We start from the raw sequence: 16,755 nt of genomic DNA on the forward strand, positions 1-16,755 counted from the left end.
ATACATGTATGAATATATATATATATATATATTAAAATATAGTGGATTGTAGTAATATACTATAAATTACACTATTTACGTCGGTCAACGCCACTGTTCATTTCGTTGACCGACGTAAATAGTCAGCTATGTATTTATGCTACTGTTTTAAACTGACGCTAAAAAAATATTATTTGCGTCTGTTACTAATTAGACAGTAATGAAAAAACCGACGGGAAAAGTAAAATATTAAAAATTTTAATTGATTTGTTGTGTCGGTTTAGAAAGGTTGAATATGACTATATAGTCAGTTATAAAAACTCACAAAAATGGTTTCAAGTTCTTTAAACGGACGCTAGCTGAATCCCTATTTCCTCTAAACCCAAATCGAGAAATAAGCAGACTATTCATTCTCTTCTCCAAATCAGAAATTAGGGTATAGCTCTGGCAATATTCAACCCCCATCGCTCCCCTATCACCCACGATTCCCTCTCTCTGTGTTCCTCTCACCTGCAGTCCATCTCTCTCGGCGATCAGCACGGTACAACTCCTTTCTCTCTCCATAGTCGGCACCACAAAGGTTCAACATCTTCTCTCCTCTTCCTAAACCTTTAAAATATAGAAGGTTTGATTATTTCTTTCCTTTAATCTCTTTTGTGTTTTACCCTCTGTAATACATTATTGGGTTTCATCTATGTGGTTCATTTTTCTTCTCATTGTTGGGTTTCATCTATGTGGTTTTATATGTCTGCTTGCTTCAGACCAACTTTAAGGATTCCTTCTCCATCGTTGAAGAAATAAACGATAAGAAGTACCATGGTTAGGGTGGGTGGAATTGGCTGTGAGGTTCTTAAGACTCTTGCTTTCTCTGGCTTCCAAGGCATTCATATTGTGAGTTTCTTTATTTTCTTAATTTTTTTGTTGGAGGGCAATTTGATTTTTTTTTCTTTTTTTGCTTGTGCGACTGACTCTATTGGGTTTAGGGTTTTATTTGAATTTTAATTTAATCTCTTGATTGATTCAAGTTCCCCTTTACGGTTTCGGTAGTTTTTAATTATCCTTATTATTATTTTTTAGAATTTTTTTTGACCTAATCTTACTGTTAATGTTTATTTTCTTACTGAAATTGGTAATTTTTATTTTTCAATTGGGTTTGATAGCTCATGTATCATATCCTGATAAAATTCTAGGTTCTCTTCGAATGAGCAAGGTGAATTTTGTTGAGTTTGTCACTGAACAAGTTCTTCAATTTTTTCTAAAAAATATTTCATCAATGGATAATACATAGTGTTTGGGACCTCTATCTTGTCATTTTCTTGTAATTCTATCTCAAAAATGGGTGTCCACCAGCAAAGGAACTAGAGCAATAATGTTTTTTCTAGGATTGATGAATTCTCTAAGAATCATCAAGGTGGATTACAATTGCATTGTGGGATATTCATTTGATCTGTTTCTCTGTTATTCTTTATTTTATTTTTTTTGTTATTTGTACCTCTTTGGTAGAAAAATAGAAAATAGAAACACTGAACTTTGTTGTTTGTAATTTGTACAGAATTTATATCGCTAATTAAGAGCATATGCAAGATTCTACATTTTTCAGATTGAACAAGTAAGTGCTTGAGTACTGTTTCATATTGTTCTACTCATTTGCATAATTATCTCAGGGATGGGTTGATAGCAATATGCTGATAATGATATTGAGACTCAAAATTTTATAACCTTTGAAGCAGCAGGATTGTAAATATATTTCTCAAGTTTGTTTTACAAATTTATTAATGTCTTTAGCACATACTATTTCTTTTTTGTTGGTGCTTGTCCTATTGTAAATATATGATCCTCTCATTGGTTGTACTCACTTGGGCTTACTTCTTATTATGTCTTATATTTCTGATGTTGTTTCAAGTAAACGTTCGGGTATTTCATATTTTTTTATTATTGAATTTATTTTTTCTTTGTTCAATAAATAAATAGTTTGTTTCTTTCCCTTAATTAATTTAATAGTTGGTTGTATTAAGATTGTAGTAAGCTGAGTTAATTTTATTTTGTTTTAATTTGATTTTTTTTTTTTTTTTGAGTTAAAGTGTAAAGCTTTATTCAAACACTTTCATTCAGCCATTACAATAGAGTTGAACTCAGCAGAAACATTATGCTGATTAAAAATACAATCTGACGAAAAACAAGACTCTCTAGCAAGACAATGAGCAGCCCTATTTGCAGATCGCTTAACAAATTTTAAAGACACATTAAGTAAAGAAGACAGTAAAGTCCTACAATCTCCCACAAGCAAACCAAACTGAGACGGCATTGAAAAAGCGCTATTGATAGCTTGAACCACAACCAGTGCATCAGTTTCAATCACCACATTGGACCATTGTTTTCTCTCTATCCAGCTCAAGGCCTCCTTTATGCCAATTATCTCAGCTATAACAGGTTTAACCACCCCTAGCCTTGATGCAGAAATAGCTTCAAGAAGGAGACCCTTCGAGTCACGGGCCACACACCCAAAGCCAAATTTGTTTTGATTCTGAAAAATAGCCCCATCAACATTTATCTTGACCATATGATCTATTGGTTTCCTCCACTGCTCATCAACATTATTAATATTATCAATTAATAATGCACCCGTTTTCTGAGATTGAGCAGAAAGATATTGGTCAAGCAACACTCTAGCCGATCGGACTACGTCCATAGCAGAACAAACTTTTTTATTCCATAGCAGTTCATTACGGGCAGACCATATTCGCCAACTAACAACCGCTGCCTCCTTCACCACGGCTGTAGAAGCTGTTCTTGAGAGATCAGAAAACCACGAATTGAAGTCTGCAATAACAGCACCAGCAGACACGCTGGAAACGCACCAGCAAGACTTAGCAAAACGGCATTCGATTAGCACATGGTTAATGGTTTCGAATGCCGAGTTACAAAATGGGCAGTATAAATCAACATTTACATTTTTAGTGCCAAGTTGAACCTTAGTAGGGAGGCAACCCACAAGAACTCGCCAAAGAAAATGTTGAACCTTCGGGGGAATGTCCAGCTGCCACAAAAACTTAAATAGCAGTTGATCATGAGCAGCAGCAGCTACACGAGAAGCCTGCTGCAGCAACCAATATGCACTTTTCACAGTGTAAAAACCACTATTTTCTTCACTCCAATGCCACTTATCAGTAGTGGCATGATCACTCAACTGGATGGACAAAATCAAGTTCTTATCCCTCTCGGTAAACAAGTCAGTAAGAATATCACTATCCCAGCTTTTAGAATATTCAGAGAACAAGCTTGAGACATTGTGATTTAACAAACCTGGATGATCAGACACAACATAGGGATTAGATGGATCGGGAAGCCAAGGGTCTAAGAGTATGCTTACAGTAGAACCATTCCCAATCGACTTCCTTGCACCAGCTCGAACCAGTCCTTGAGCTTCCAAAATGCTCTTCCAAATAAAGCTTGGGTTTTGTCCCAAAGTAGCAGTAAGAAAACTACCCGAGGGATAATACCGAGCTTTATAAATCTTGCTTACTAAAGAGTCTTCATTAGTCAAAAGCCGCCACCCTTGTTTACCAAGGAAGGCAAGATTATAGTCCCGAAGATCTCTAAATCCCATACCACCATCGTTCTTATGTCTACTCAACCTTTTCCAACTCATCCAGCTCACTCCTTTAGTCCCCGCTTGTGACTGGGACTTCCACCAAAACTTTGCCATCAACCCTTCAAGGTTAGAGCAAATCTCCTTCGTTAACAAGAACACACTCATGGCGTAACAAGGCAATGCCTGAGCGACAGATTTCAGTAAAACTTCCTTGCCTGCTTTCGATAGAAACCGACTCTCCCAAGTGAAAATCTTCTTCTTCATCTTCTCTTGTAAAAAACCAAGAATAGCTTTCTTATTTCGACCCAGAATACATGGTAAGCCAAGATAGAAACTATCATCCCCAGCCTCAACCATTCCCATGAACTGACACAAGCTAGATCGAGTTTCAACAGAACAATTCTTACTAAAAAAGACTGAAGACTTAGAGTAATTCACCTGTTGGCCCGACGCTTGCTCATAAATTCGAAGAAGGTGCATCACATGTGTGGCTTCACTCACATTTGCTTTACAGTACACATAGCTATCATCAGCAAATAGCATATGAGAAACCCGAGGAGCACTCCTAGCCACTTTACAACCGGTCAACCATCTACGTTGCTCATACAGAGTTAACAACGAAGAAAGACCTTCAGCACATACCAAAAACAAGTACGGAGATATGGGATCTCCTTGACGTATCCCACGGCCTGGTACAATCGGACCCATAGTCTTCCCACCATAAGTAACATTGTAACGCACAGTCGACACACAATACATTATGAGAGCAACGAATCTTGGGTTGAAACCCATTTGAACCAACATAGCCTCAAGAAAAGCCCAACCAACCCTGTCATACGCTTTACTCATATCAAGTTTAACCGCCATAAAACCATCCTTCCCCATCCGTTTTCGTTTCATGTAATGCATAACCTCATAGGAGATCATGATATTATCAGAAATTAAACGACCCGGCAAAAACGCACTTTGATTAGTAGAGATAACTGATGGCAAGACAGATTTCATCCTATTAGCAATCACTTTAGAAATGACCTTGTAAAGGACATTACAAAGTGATATGGGCCTAAGATCACCCATTTGCTCAGGAATTTTCTTTTTTGGAATAAGAACAATATTAGTTTCATTCAAAGGAGAAGGAAACTCACCCGTAGCAAAGAAACCTTGAACCACCCGAACCACATCATCACCTACCAAATGCCAAAATTTTTGATAGAATCCTGGTGTCATTCCATCTGGACCGGGAGCCTTATCAGGATGCATTTGAAATAAAGCTTTCTTGATTTCCACATGAGTAACTTCCTCTAGTAACAAAGCATTTTGGTCTTCGGTAACCAAATGAGGGACACATGTAATGACCGAAGAAAAATCATTAGCTGAATCTTGAAACAGCTGCTGAAAATAATTCACTACAGTAGTGGGAAGACCGGTTTCCCATCCCACCCACTCTCCATCAACATTTTTCAGACGCTGAATCACATTGGCCCGTCTTCTAGATGTTGCTTTGGCATGAAAGTACTTTGAATTACGATCACCTTCCCTCAACCATAACTGTTTACTCCTTTGCTTCCAGAAAACCTCCCGTTGCAAATAGAGATTATTTAATTGACACTCAGCCTCTTTATAACAAGCAATGGAATTTGGATCCCTTCCTCTCTTCCATTTCTTAATCTCAACCTTACAAGCTTTGATCCTCTTCCCAAAGTTACCTGTGTAGTCTTTCCCCCATTCTAACAAAGCACTACCACAAGCTTTTATTTTTTCTGTGATTGGAAGGCCATGGGACAGCTCCCAATTATCTTCAACAACTTGAAAGCAAATAGGTTCTTTCAACCACGAATTTTCGAACCTAAAGATGCGTTTAGGTACATGTATTGGCTCAGAAACTGGAACTAGATGTAATGGGCAGTGATCTGAAGTAGACACTTCAAGGTTATATAACTTAGCCAAAGGAAATTTACTAAGCCAACCTTGAGATACAACAGCTCTGTCAAGTCTAGCTTCCACCCAAGAATCCGTCCCTTTACCACGTTCCCATGTATAAGGATACCCATTCAACTCCATATCATACAACCCACATTCATCCAAAGTATCACAAAAACCCTCAATCAACCAATTCGGATAAAGATTACCTCCATGTTTATCTTGCTGAGAAGTGACATTGTTCATATCACCCACTATACACCACGGCAAGTTGTTGTCCCTCTTCAAAGTCCGAATTAAATCCCAAGTACGCTTTCTCAAGCTTCGATTAGGTTCGCCATAAAGTCCAGTCAATCTCCACTCCCCATAGTCACGGTTTTGGACAGAAACATCAATGTAGTTAGAGCCAAAATGTAACAGTTGAATCTCCTCAGCATCCCGCCAAAGTAAAGCCACCCCCCCACTCTTACCTTGAGCATCCACACTAAAAGCACCTTCGAACCCAATAGACAGTCTAAGCTTCTCAATCGCCTCCTTCTTAGCCAACGTCTCACAAAGAAACAATACAATGGGCTTCTTTTGGATAACAATATCCTTTATGAATTGGATAGTCCATGGGTTCCCAAGCCCATGGCAATTCCAAGCAATTAGACTCATAATGTTGGGTGGGCTTGGGAACCAAGACCCACCTTTGATAAGTTTTTTGGCCCAACACCAATATCCTCTTCCTTATCCATCATCATACACTCATCAGATGCCACTTCATCATTCTCACCACAATCCCCACCCTCCATACGCCTCCTTTTAGAATCAAGGATAATTTTGGAAACCATATCCCCATCATTTAATTGGTCAACAATCTTCAAAGGACTCTCTTTCCCATTTCGTGTACCAGGTACAGAAACACTATTGGTATTCAAAATCTTACCTTTTTTAGCACCATCAGAATGAATCTGATTGCCTTGACAAGTGGGATCTAATTCCACGATTTTTGCCACCATTCCAGCCCCATCCTCCCCATCCAAAGACCGATCAGCCCCACCCTCCACCGCCTGGTTTTGTTCCATGCCGGACCGTAACCACTGAGCTCCAATCTGGTGATGTCGTCGTCTCAACTGCGCCTTCATTCCAATGCCATAAGGTTTGACAATTTGATCTATATCCTGATCAAATCTTTTAGCACAAAAACGTTCGGAATGTCCTATAATGCCACAAATAAAACAAAATGTTGGGAGATGTTCATATTGAAACATAGCCCAAATCCATTCTCCATTCTCTTTGCACAGCTTCATACGTCGTTTAAGAGGTTTCTCAATGTCCACCGTCACACGAACACGCAAATAGTCCCTCCAAACACCAATAAAGTTCTTCGGATCCGATTTAACATAAGTACCGATATAACCACCCGCACTACGTACCACTTTATCCATCATAAATCCTGTTTTAAGATTGTGTATTTGCACCCACATATCAAGCTTGTGGAGATGAATCATTCTAGGATTTTCACCACTTTTCAATCGGTGAAAGATCAGAGGAACTCTATTAAAAGTCCATGGGCTTCCATCTATAACCATTTGTATATCAATCTCATGATAGAATTGGAAGAGAAATAGATTAGCTTCCAACTCTTTGATGTACACTCCTTTCCCTGGCTGCCATAAGGATGCCATCAAGTGCCTCATGGCATCAAAGTCAATGGATCTACCCGTGAGAAATCTTCCTACAAGGCACCATCGATCGTCGAAGACTTGTTCATCACCATCAGCATCTCCTTCAATAAGAACACCCTCTTCCTCATCATCAATCTGAACATTCTCATACTGCTCGGCAAGATCACCAACGGCATTACTACTCGAGGCCATAACCAATAAGACAGATCTCAATAAAATACTAGCACACCAAAACAACCTTAAACAAATCAAGAAACAACCTTAAACATGTCAGAGGACAAGACATATAAAAATCCTAAAAATTATATAAAAAATAAATATTTTTACTTTAATTTTGTTGAGGTGAAAAATAATTAATTTATTTATTTTTATTTTTGTAATAAACCCGTGAGTGGGTTTTTAATTTGATTAGTTCAGGGGACTTTGCTTTATTTTAAAGATTTAAAATCTTATATTTGTTTCTAAAAGAAAAAATGAGATATAAATAGAGATTTTTGTTTCTCTATTCTTTAACTTGAGAGAGATACAACATCAATGAGTCATAGAGCACATGTCATGTGCAAAGGAATATGTCCAATAATAAACAACTTTTTCTTATTAACCACTTGAGGTTAGCTCAAGTGGTCATAAGTGGGTGTGTGTGTCTTGGAGGTCTTGGGTTTGAGTCCCACGTAAAACATGATTGTAATATATAAACGTTAAATAAAAAAAAAAACAACTTTTTCTTATTAATATGCAATGTATGCTTTCCTAAAGATTTTCAACTTTTTTTTTCTTTTTAATTGAGTCATAGGTATGAATATGCTTACAGTTTACATGGATAAGTGAATGAATAGGGCTCTGTTATTTCAGATTTTATTCCATCAAAGAAGATAACAATAAGCTTGTACAACTTGAGCTATTTTCTTTACTTTGTTGTTGTTCTTTTTATTTATTTATTTATTATTTTTTTGGTAGAACTTTGTTTTAGACTGTTTTTAATTTTAAAATACAATATTTTACTATGTTTTTGAAAGTGAGCTACGCTTCAAGTCAATATGATAAAACTATCCTTGATTTTGGTATAACACGCCTTACATAACTAGGCTTTCATAGTTTGTAAGAGGTGATGTTTTCTTTTCTTTTGATAAATTATAATTATCATTATTTGTAAACATAATATATATATATATATATCTCAACGCCATTCATTCAAATTTAAGTATTGATTTTTTTCACATATTTTCACTTGGTTATTATGGATTCTCCAACAATATTAAAAATTCTTTACTTATTTTAGTCCATTTAAAGTTTTTTGCCACTTTAAACTTTAAATTTTGTAATTCAAGTGCTGGCTGAACTTGTAATAAGTAGGAAAATACATCATCAACATTGCTTAATTTAAAACATTGTTTATTAAAATTGTAAGTATCTACCAAAGATAGTTTATAGTCATGAATTAATCAATAAGTCTTGTGAAGTCATAAGAATATCAATAATACTGTTTTATGATAAATTGACGTTTTTTTGGAATTGACAAATTCACTAAAATAAATAGTATAGAAACTTTTAAATATGGCCAACCTTTCGTTAGAAATCCTCTTGAAAGTTGAAACTGTTTTTTCCTCTTGTATTAGTTATGTTTTGGATGTATTAATAAGTCAAATTGGCTCTTCCAGTAAAAAAGAAAAAAAAAAGTTAAACTGATTGGTTCTACTATTTATTCATTTAATTAGCAGGTTGTCATAAAACTGTAAATACTTATCAGTTGTCTTAGTGTGTTTTGGACTTTGTATATTATATTCTTCATGTATACTAAAGTATTTTCTACAGTATTGGTATTTATTTATTTTTCTTTTTTTTATCTTGTTTCAGTTTTACTTAATGTTGTAACTTTTTATCACTAATTTTAATTTACACTTTGTTATGTAGGTTTATTTTCTTGGAATTAACATTTTAATTATGACAATTAATCAAGTTACTATATAATTTTATGTATGAATGTAAAGTTTAGCTAGTTAATTTTTTACAGATAATTTTTCTAACTTATTTAGTGATTACATGCCTCATTTAATTATAATTTTTTTTTAACTTTTTTTGGATTATGTATTTAGTTATAGTTAGTTTTATAGTTAATGATTATAGAATCTGAAAATACAGGTAGGAAAAATTGTATGAAAATTTGCAATTTTACCTTACTTACACCTTTACTTCATTTTATAACTGACGCAATAGGTAAAAAAAAAATATTTTACAACCAGTTATGCGTCATTTAAGAACCGACGGTAAAAATAATTTGTGTCGGTTTTGAAATGGCACAAAGCTTTTTGTGTCAATTTCAAACTGACGCAGTATGTTATAAAGAATATTTTATTTTTTGCGTCGGTTTTAAAGTGAAGAAAATTATTTTTTGCGTCTTTTTAGAAACGACGCAAATAAAATACTATTTGCGTCTACAGTTTATATGTCGGTTTTATAAACCGACGTAAAATCTTTATATGTCACTAAAAAACCGACGAAAATACTCCATTTTGTAGTAGTAATATTTAACAATATTGTAGCTTATCAACTTTATTTCCTTGTAGTAAAGTAAGCATACAATTTTAGTTAAAATTAGTAAATGAAATAAAAAATACTTTATGTTTAATTGAATATTAAAATAATTAATTTACCTTTTTATCAATAAGAGTTAGATTTTGATATTTTTTACATATTGTTTAATAATAAATAGTTACAATGAATAAATACCATCTTTATAAAAAATTAATATTTACCAAAATGCTTTTTACTCCTACCCATTCCTATTTTTTATATATCATATTTTTAATGTATTTTATTTTTATATTCAACCCCGAAATTAAAATTTGGTTAATTAGTAATTTTTCCTCCCGAACTTTGACATATACCAAATCATGCCCCTGAACTTTTTTGGCCGTTAAAAATTTCCCCTGAACTATTGAGATTATTAAATTTAAGGACTTTTGTCTAATTTCATTCAATTTTACTATTTTAGGTACTAAATCATGCTCCCCAAACATTGATATCTAGCAAATCATGCCCCTCAAACTTTTATATGTATTAAATCATGCCCCTGAACTTTCATCCATGTTAGAATTTTTTTTACTGAAATTAGATAAAAGTCCTTAAATTTAACAATCTTAATAGTTCAGGGGGAATTTTTAACGGCCAAAAAAGTTCAAGGGGCATGATTTAGCACATGTCAAAGTTCAGGGAGAAAAATTACTAATTAGCCAAAATTTTATCCACTAGTATCAGGCCTCTCTCTTTCTAACTCTTTCTTGAGCACCTATTCTCTCCAAATTTCATCACCATAGGTTAAATTATTAATTTCAATCCTTTTTTATAAGCCCAGCCAAGAACTAATGAAATTTTTGGGCAAATAATTCTCCATGAACTATTAGGAGGAATTTTAGTAATTTGAATCCAATATTCTTTTTCCTATACCCTGAGGCTAAGTGATTCTGACCAAAAAAAATTAAAAAAAAAAATATCAAATATTGGCAAGTTAGCATCTATTGAATTGCGTATAACTTTGTTTCTGCGGCTCAAGACATACTTTCGATTGGAGTTTTGGTTTTAGACTCAAAGTTCTTGATGACTTTTCAATCAAGTAAAAATATAATTATATAACTTGGAAGAATTGTTACTATTATTCTTGGATATGGATATATCTATTATATATATATATAAATCTCTTCTTCTAATTCTTTCTTGAACACCCACTGCAACATTAAGTAAATGATTCAAGGAATCCTATGAGGAATGAAAGGGTATCCTGTAAAAATATGTAGCAGATGGATTATATATAATAACATATATTCGTGAAGTTGATGACAATATATGAAAGATAGTTTGTCATGTGAATATAATAGTTGTATCTATATGTGGGAGGATGCAATGGAGAAAAATTACTAATTAGCCAAAATTTTATCCACAGTATCAGGCCTCTCTCTTTCTAACTCTTTCTTGAGCACCTATTCTCTCCAAATTTCATCACCATAGGTTAAATTAATTTCAATCCTTTTTTATAAGCCCAGCCAAGAACTAATGAAAATTTTGGGCAAATAATTCTCCATGAACTATTAGGAGGAATTTTAGTAATTTGAATCCAATATTCTTTTTCCTATACCCTGAGGCTAAGTGATTCAAACCAAAAAAAATTAAAAAAAAATATCAAATATTGGCAAGTTAGCATCTATTGAATTGCGTATAAGTTTGTTTCTGCGGCTCAAGACATACTTTCGATTGGAGTTTTGGTTTTAGACACAAAGTTCTTGATGACTTTTCAATCAAGTAAAAATATAATTATATAACTTGGAAGAATTGTTACTATTATTCTTGGATATAGATATACCTATTATATATATAAATCTCTTCTTCTAATTCTTTCTTAAACACCCATTGCAACATTAAGTAAATGATTTAAGGAATCCTATGAGGAATGAAAGGGTATCCTGTAAAAATATGTAGCAGATGGAATGGATTATATATAATAACATATATTCGTCAAGTTGATGACAATATATGAAAGATAGTTTGTGTGAATAGGTGCTTATTTGAATAGTTGTATCTATATGTGGGAGGATGCAACTCTTAAAATATGCTATTAGTAATTTATATTTCTGTTAAAATTAACTTTTTATTGGAGAATATTCTGTTAAAAAGCATAATAATCTGTTAAATGCACAACAAAAATGGTTAGATAGCCATTTATATATACAATAGGTAAGATATGATGTGAATCACCCATACTTCTATTTTATAGCCACACATTAGCAACACAGTTTCAGAATCTATGAGCATGTTTGGTATTGTTTTCTGTTTTTTGTTTTAAAAAATTATTTTTAGAAATGAGAACAAAAAATAGTTTTTGAAATTTTTAAAACACAAGTCACGTTTGGTTAGTGATTTTTAAAAATAATATTGACCAAAAGTGAATTGGTTTTTAAAACAGAAAACAACATTTTGTTGTTTTCAAAATTCTTGTTTTTTGTAACTTTGTTTTCTGAAAACTGTTTTTAAAAAACAAGGCCAAACAAGCCAAATTGTTTTTAAAAACAATTTTCTGTTTTTAAAAACAAAAAACAGTTTTTTAGTTATATTAAGAAATGAAGGAAAAGAGAATTTTCATTAAACAACAAGAGCAGGTGAGGCAAGCTTTTATAGAGAGCTTGGACCTCTGAACAAACAAACGGTATTAACGGATAAACCGTTACACCAGAAATACCCAACTGTCAGAACAGAAAAACCAAAATAACAATACAACTGTACCAAATAACAGAACAAAACTACCTAAGCTAACTGACCAAAAAGACTAACTAAACCAGTAAATAATCAGTAACTAAACCAGTAAATAATCAGTAAGTTTAATACCCCCTCCTCAAGATGGAGAGTGTATGTCATATACTGACATCTTGGAGATATGAGTTCCCAAAACTAGTGAAGTTAAAGGTTTTGTGAAAGCATCAGCAAGCTGTAATGCGTTGGAAATAGGAATTAATCTGATGGTGTTGTTGTTGATTTGGTCACGGATGAAGTGGCAGTCTAACTCTATATGTTTGGTTCGTTCATGGAAAGTAGGATTATTGGCAATGTGTATTGCAGAGTGGTTATCGCAGTAGATGAAAGCAGGGTGTGGTTGTGGTATTCGAAAATCCTGTAAGAGATATTGTAACCAGGTAATTTTGCTGGTTGTAGCAGCAATAGCTCGATATTCAGCCTCGGCTGAACTTTTCGAGATCGTTGGTTGCTTCTTGGTACGCCAAGAGATGAGACAATCTCCTAAGAAGATGCAAAATCCTGTTGTGGATCGTCGAGTAACCGGGCATGATGCCCAATCTGAATCTGAGAACCCTCGAAGATGGAGAGAAGAATGTTTGGAATATAGGAGTCCCTGACCTGGATGTCCTTTTATGTAACGAAGAAGATGGTTGACAGCTTGTAGATGAGTAGTTCGGGGATTCGCCATGAATTGGCTAAGTGAATTTACAACATATGTTATGTCCGGCCTTGATAAGGTCAGGTATAGAAGCTTTCCAACAAGCTGTCTGTAGTGTGAGGGATTGTCCAATTCTTCTCCATGTTCATTATCTAATTTAAGTTTGGGGTCCATAGGTGTTTTTGAAGGTTTGCTACCCATGAAACCAGCATCTTCAAGGAGTTGAAGGGTGTACTTTCTTTGACATAGAAATAGTCCTTCTTTTGACCGAGCGATTTCAAATCCCAAGAAGTATTTGAGATCTCCTAAAGCCTTGAGTTTGAATTTGAGGTGAAGGGATCCTTGCAATTGGTGCAGCAATGGTAGATTGGGACCGGTGATAATTATATCGTCTACGTATACAAGAAGAGCTATGAATGTGTCTTCGGATCCTTTGGTGAACAGAGTGTAGTCAGCTTGAGATTGCTTGAATCCTTCTTGGATAAGGGCATCAGATAGCTTCTTGTACCATTGTCTTGAAGACTGCTTCAACCCGTAGATGGATTTGTGCAATTTGCATACAAGGTTGGTTCCTGCATTGAGAGAAGAAGGTAAAGTAAGTCCTTGTGGCAGTGACATATAAACTTCTTCGTTAAGATCGCCATTGAGAAAGGCGTTGTTAACATCGAGTTGTAAAGTGTGCCAATTCTTTATAGTAGAAATAGCAAGAAGCAATTTAAGTGTGACCATTTTTGCAACGGGGGAGAATGTGTCGAAGAAGTCTAGCCCTTCTTGTTGCGTGTAACCTTGAGCAACAAGACGAGCCTTTAACCTTTCGACACTCCCATCACTATTGTATTTTATTTTGTAAATCCATCTACATCCTATTGCTCTTTTGTTGGCAGGAAGTGGAACTATAGTCCAAGTTTTGTTATCAGATAAGGCTTTTAGTTCACATTGCATGGCTTGCAACCAAGCTATTGTTTGTATAGCCTCATAGTATGTCCTCGGTTCTTTGACTGATGAAACTGCAAGAATAAAGGCTTTGTGAGAATTTGATAAATTCGAATAAGAAATGAATTTGTCAATGTTATGAGGTGTGGAAGAATTATCCTGTATGAGTGAATAACACTCAAAGTCTCTGAGATAGCTTGGAGGTTTCGATTGGCGATTAGATCTCCTTGGACCTTCCTGAGATGGTTGTTGAGGAGGAGCTGTAGATACATCAGGTGCATCTGTGCTGTTAGTTTCCTGCTGCACATGGTTATCACTAGCACCAGCATGAATTTCTGGATCTGTTATGCATATTTCTGTGTTGTTATTTGTAGGATACTCAGAAATATGGGTGTTAGTTATCACGGAATTTGGAAGAACAGTTTGAATAAAAGGGTCCATGTTGTTATCTTCAGTGTTAAGTTTTTGGAAAGGAAAAATCCTTTCATGGAAGACAACATTGCGAGACACAAAAATTTGTTTGTTGTTGATGTCGTATAATTTATATCCCTTAATTCCTTGGGGATATCCTATGAAGACACAGGTACGGGCTCTTGGAGAAAATTTGCTTCTGTGAGCAGCTAAAGTGGAGGCAAAAACAAGACATCCAAAAGTGCGAAGATGTTGATAATCTGGCAGTTTTTCAAACAATAATTCGTAAGGAGTTTTATTATTTAACAAGGGTGTAGGGATTCTATTTATTATATAAGCAGTAGTCAATATGCATTCACTCCAAAACTTTATAGGAATTTTAGATTGAAACAGCAAAGATCGAGCCACATTAAGTAGGTGCTGATGTTTCCTCTCGGCTATGGCATTTTGCTCTGGCGTTTCAACACATGAAAATTCATGCAAAATGCCGTGCTTTGAAAACAAATGTTTAAAAACCAGTTCTGGAGCATTATCAGAACGAAACACTCTAAAAACTTGATTGAATTGAGTTTGTATATAGGATAGAAATTGAGGTATGATGAAACTAACATCAGATTTGTGCTGCAGCAAAAAAATCCAAGTGAATCTAGAAAAATCATCCACTAAAGTAAGAAAGAACCTGTGATTTGTGTGTGATACAATGTGGTAGGGACCCCAAACATCACAATGGATAACATCAAAAATTTTATTTGAAATAGTATTACTGCTTTGAAAGGGCAGTTTTCTTTGTTTAGAGATAGGACAAACATAACATGGTATTTCTTTGTATAAACCAGGAATGTTACAGTTCAAAGCATTTTTCAGCAAATTCAGTCGATTGAAAGACAAATGCCCAAGGCGAGAGTGCCAAGTCTCAGCAGTCACGGACAGTACTTGATTGGAATTTGGTGTATTATCAAGGATGTACAAATCTTTGATATTACTGCCGCTTCCAATCATCCTCTTGCTGGCATTTTCCTGCATAGTAAATCCATTAGAGGTAAAAAGAATAGAGATGGCAGATTTGTTTGTGAGATAGCTCATTGATATAATATTGTATTTGAAAGTGGGAGCGTATAACACATCAGTCAAGACAATTTCACTGTCCAATTTAACAGATGCACTTTGATTCACTATTAAACAGTCATGATTAGGAAGAATTAGTTTGATAGAAGGTATCTTACATATATATTGAAATAGTTTCATGTTCGAACAAACATGTCTAGTAGCTCCCGTATCCACAATCCAAGAATTATGCAGAGGAGAACTAGAACTATGGGATAGTATGATACCTGTGTTTCCCGTAGAAGTACTGGGGTTATCATTATTCGTACCATTCTGCTGTCTTGCGAGTAAGTTTAGCAACTGCTGGTATTGAGTTGTTGACAGCTGAGGGAGAATGGCATGATTTTCAGTGGCAGTGGTATTGTTTTCTTCCTGAGTTTGAACTTGATTTGCTGAGGCTTCCTTGTTCTTGTTTTGTCTGTTGAATCCAGGAGGGTAACCGTGGATTTTGTAACATTTTTCGATCGTATGTCCTAGAATATTGCAGTGAGTGCAAAAGGGTCGGTTTCTTTTGGGAGGATGAGATTTGTTGGACTAATTGTCATCTCTCTGGTTTCCCTTTTTATCACCTTGAAAGGCAAATGCCATGGCAGAATTGTTGTTGTTAGAATTCGGTGTAGCGCCTCTTTGATTTTCCTCCTAGGTCACTAGATGAAACACCCTATTTACTTCGGGTAAAGGATCCATAAGCACTATGCTTCCTCGAACTTGAGAGTAAGAATCTGAGAGCCCCATCAAGAAAGACATAATATACTCCATGTGATGATGATCTTGAAGTTTCTTGACTCCTCCACATGTACATCCATTGCATGTACATGAAGGCCTGTAATTGGTTAGTTCTTCCCAAATGGTTTTGAGCCTAGTAAAGTACATGCTAATAGTTTGATTTTCTTGTTTAAGATTCATAAGATCTTTTCTCAAATTGTATATATGAGGACCATTTTTTTGATGAAAACAGGTCCTAAGATCATTCCATATAGCAGAGGCACTTTCATCATACAAGATACTTGATGAGATTTCTTTAGAAACAGAATTTAAAATCCATGATATGACAATATTATTATTACGATACCAGGCATTATAAAGATTCTGATCAGAGATGGGGGGCTTGGGAATCGAACCATCGAGGAATCCGATCTTGTTCTTCACTGAAACTACAAGCTGCATCGCCCTACTCCATGAGACGTAATTGTCTCGCCCTGTAAGAG

The sequence above is a fragment of the Cannabis sativa genome, chromosome 8 (genome assembly GCF_029168945.1).
Source record: "Cannabis sativa cultivar Pink pepper isolate KNU-18-1 chromosome 8, ASM2916894v1, whole genome shotgun sequence".
NCBI lineage: Eukaryota > Viridiplantae > Streptophyta > Magnoliopsida > Rosales > Cannabaceae > Cannabis > Cannabis sativa.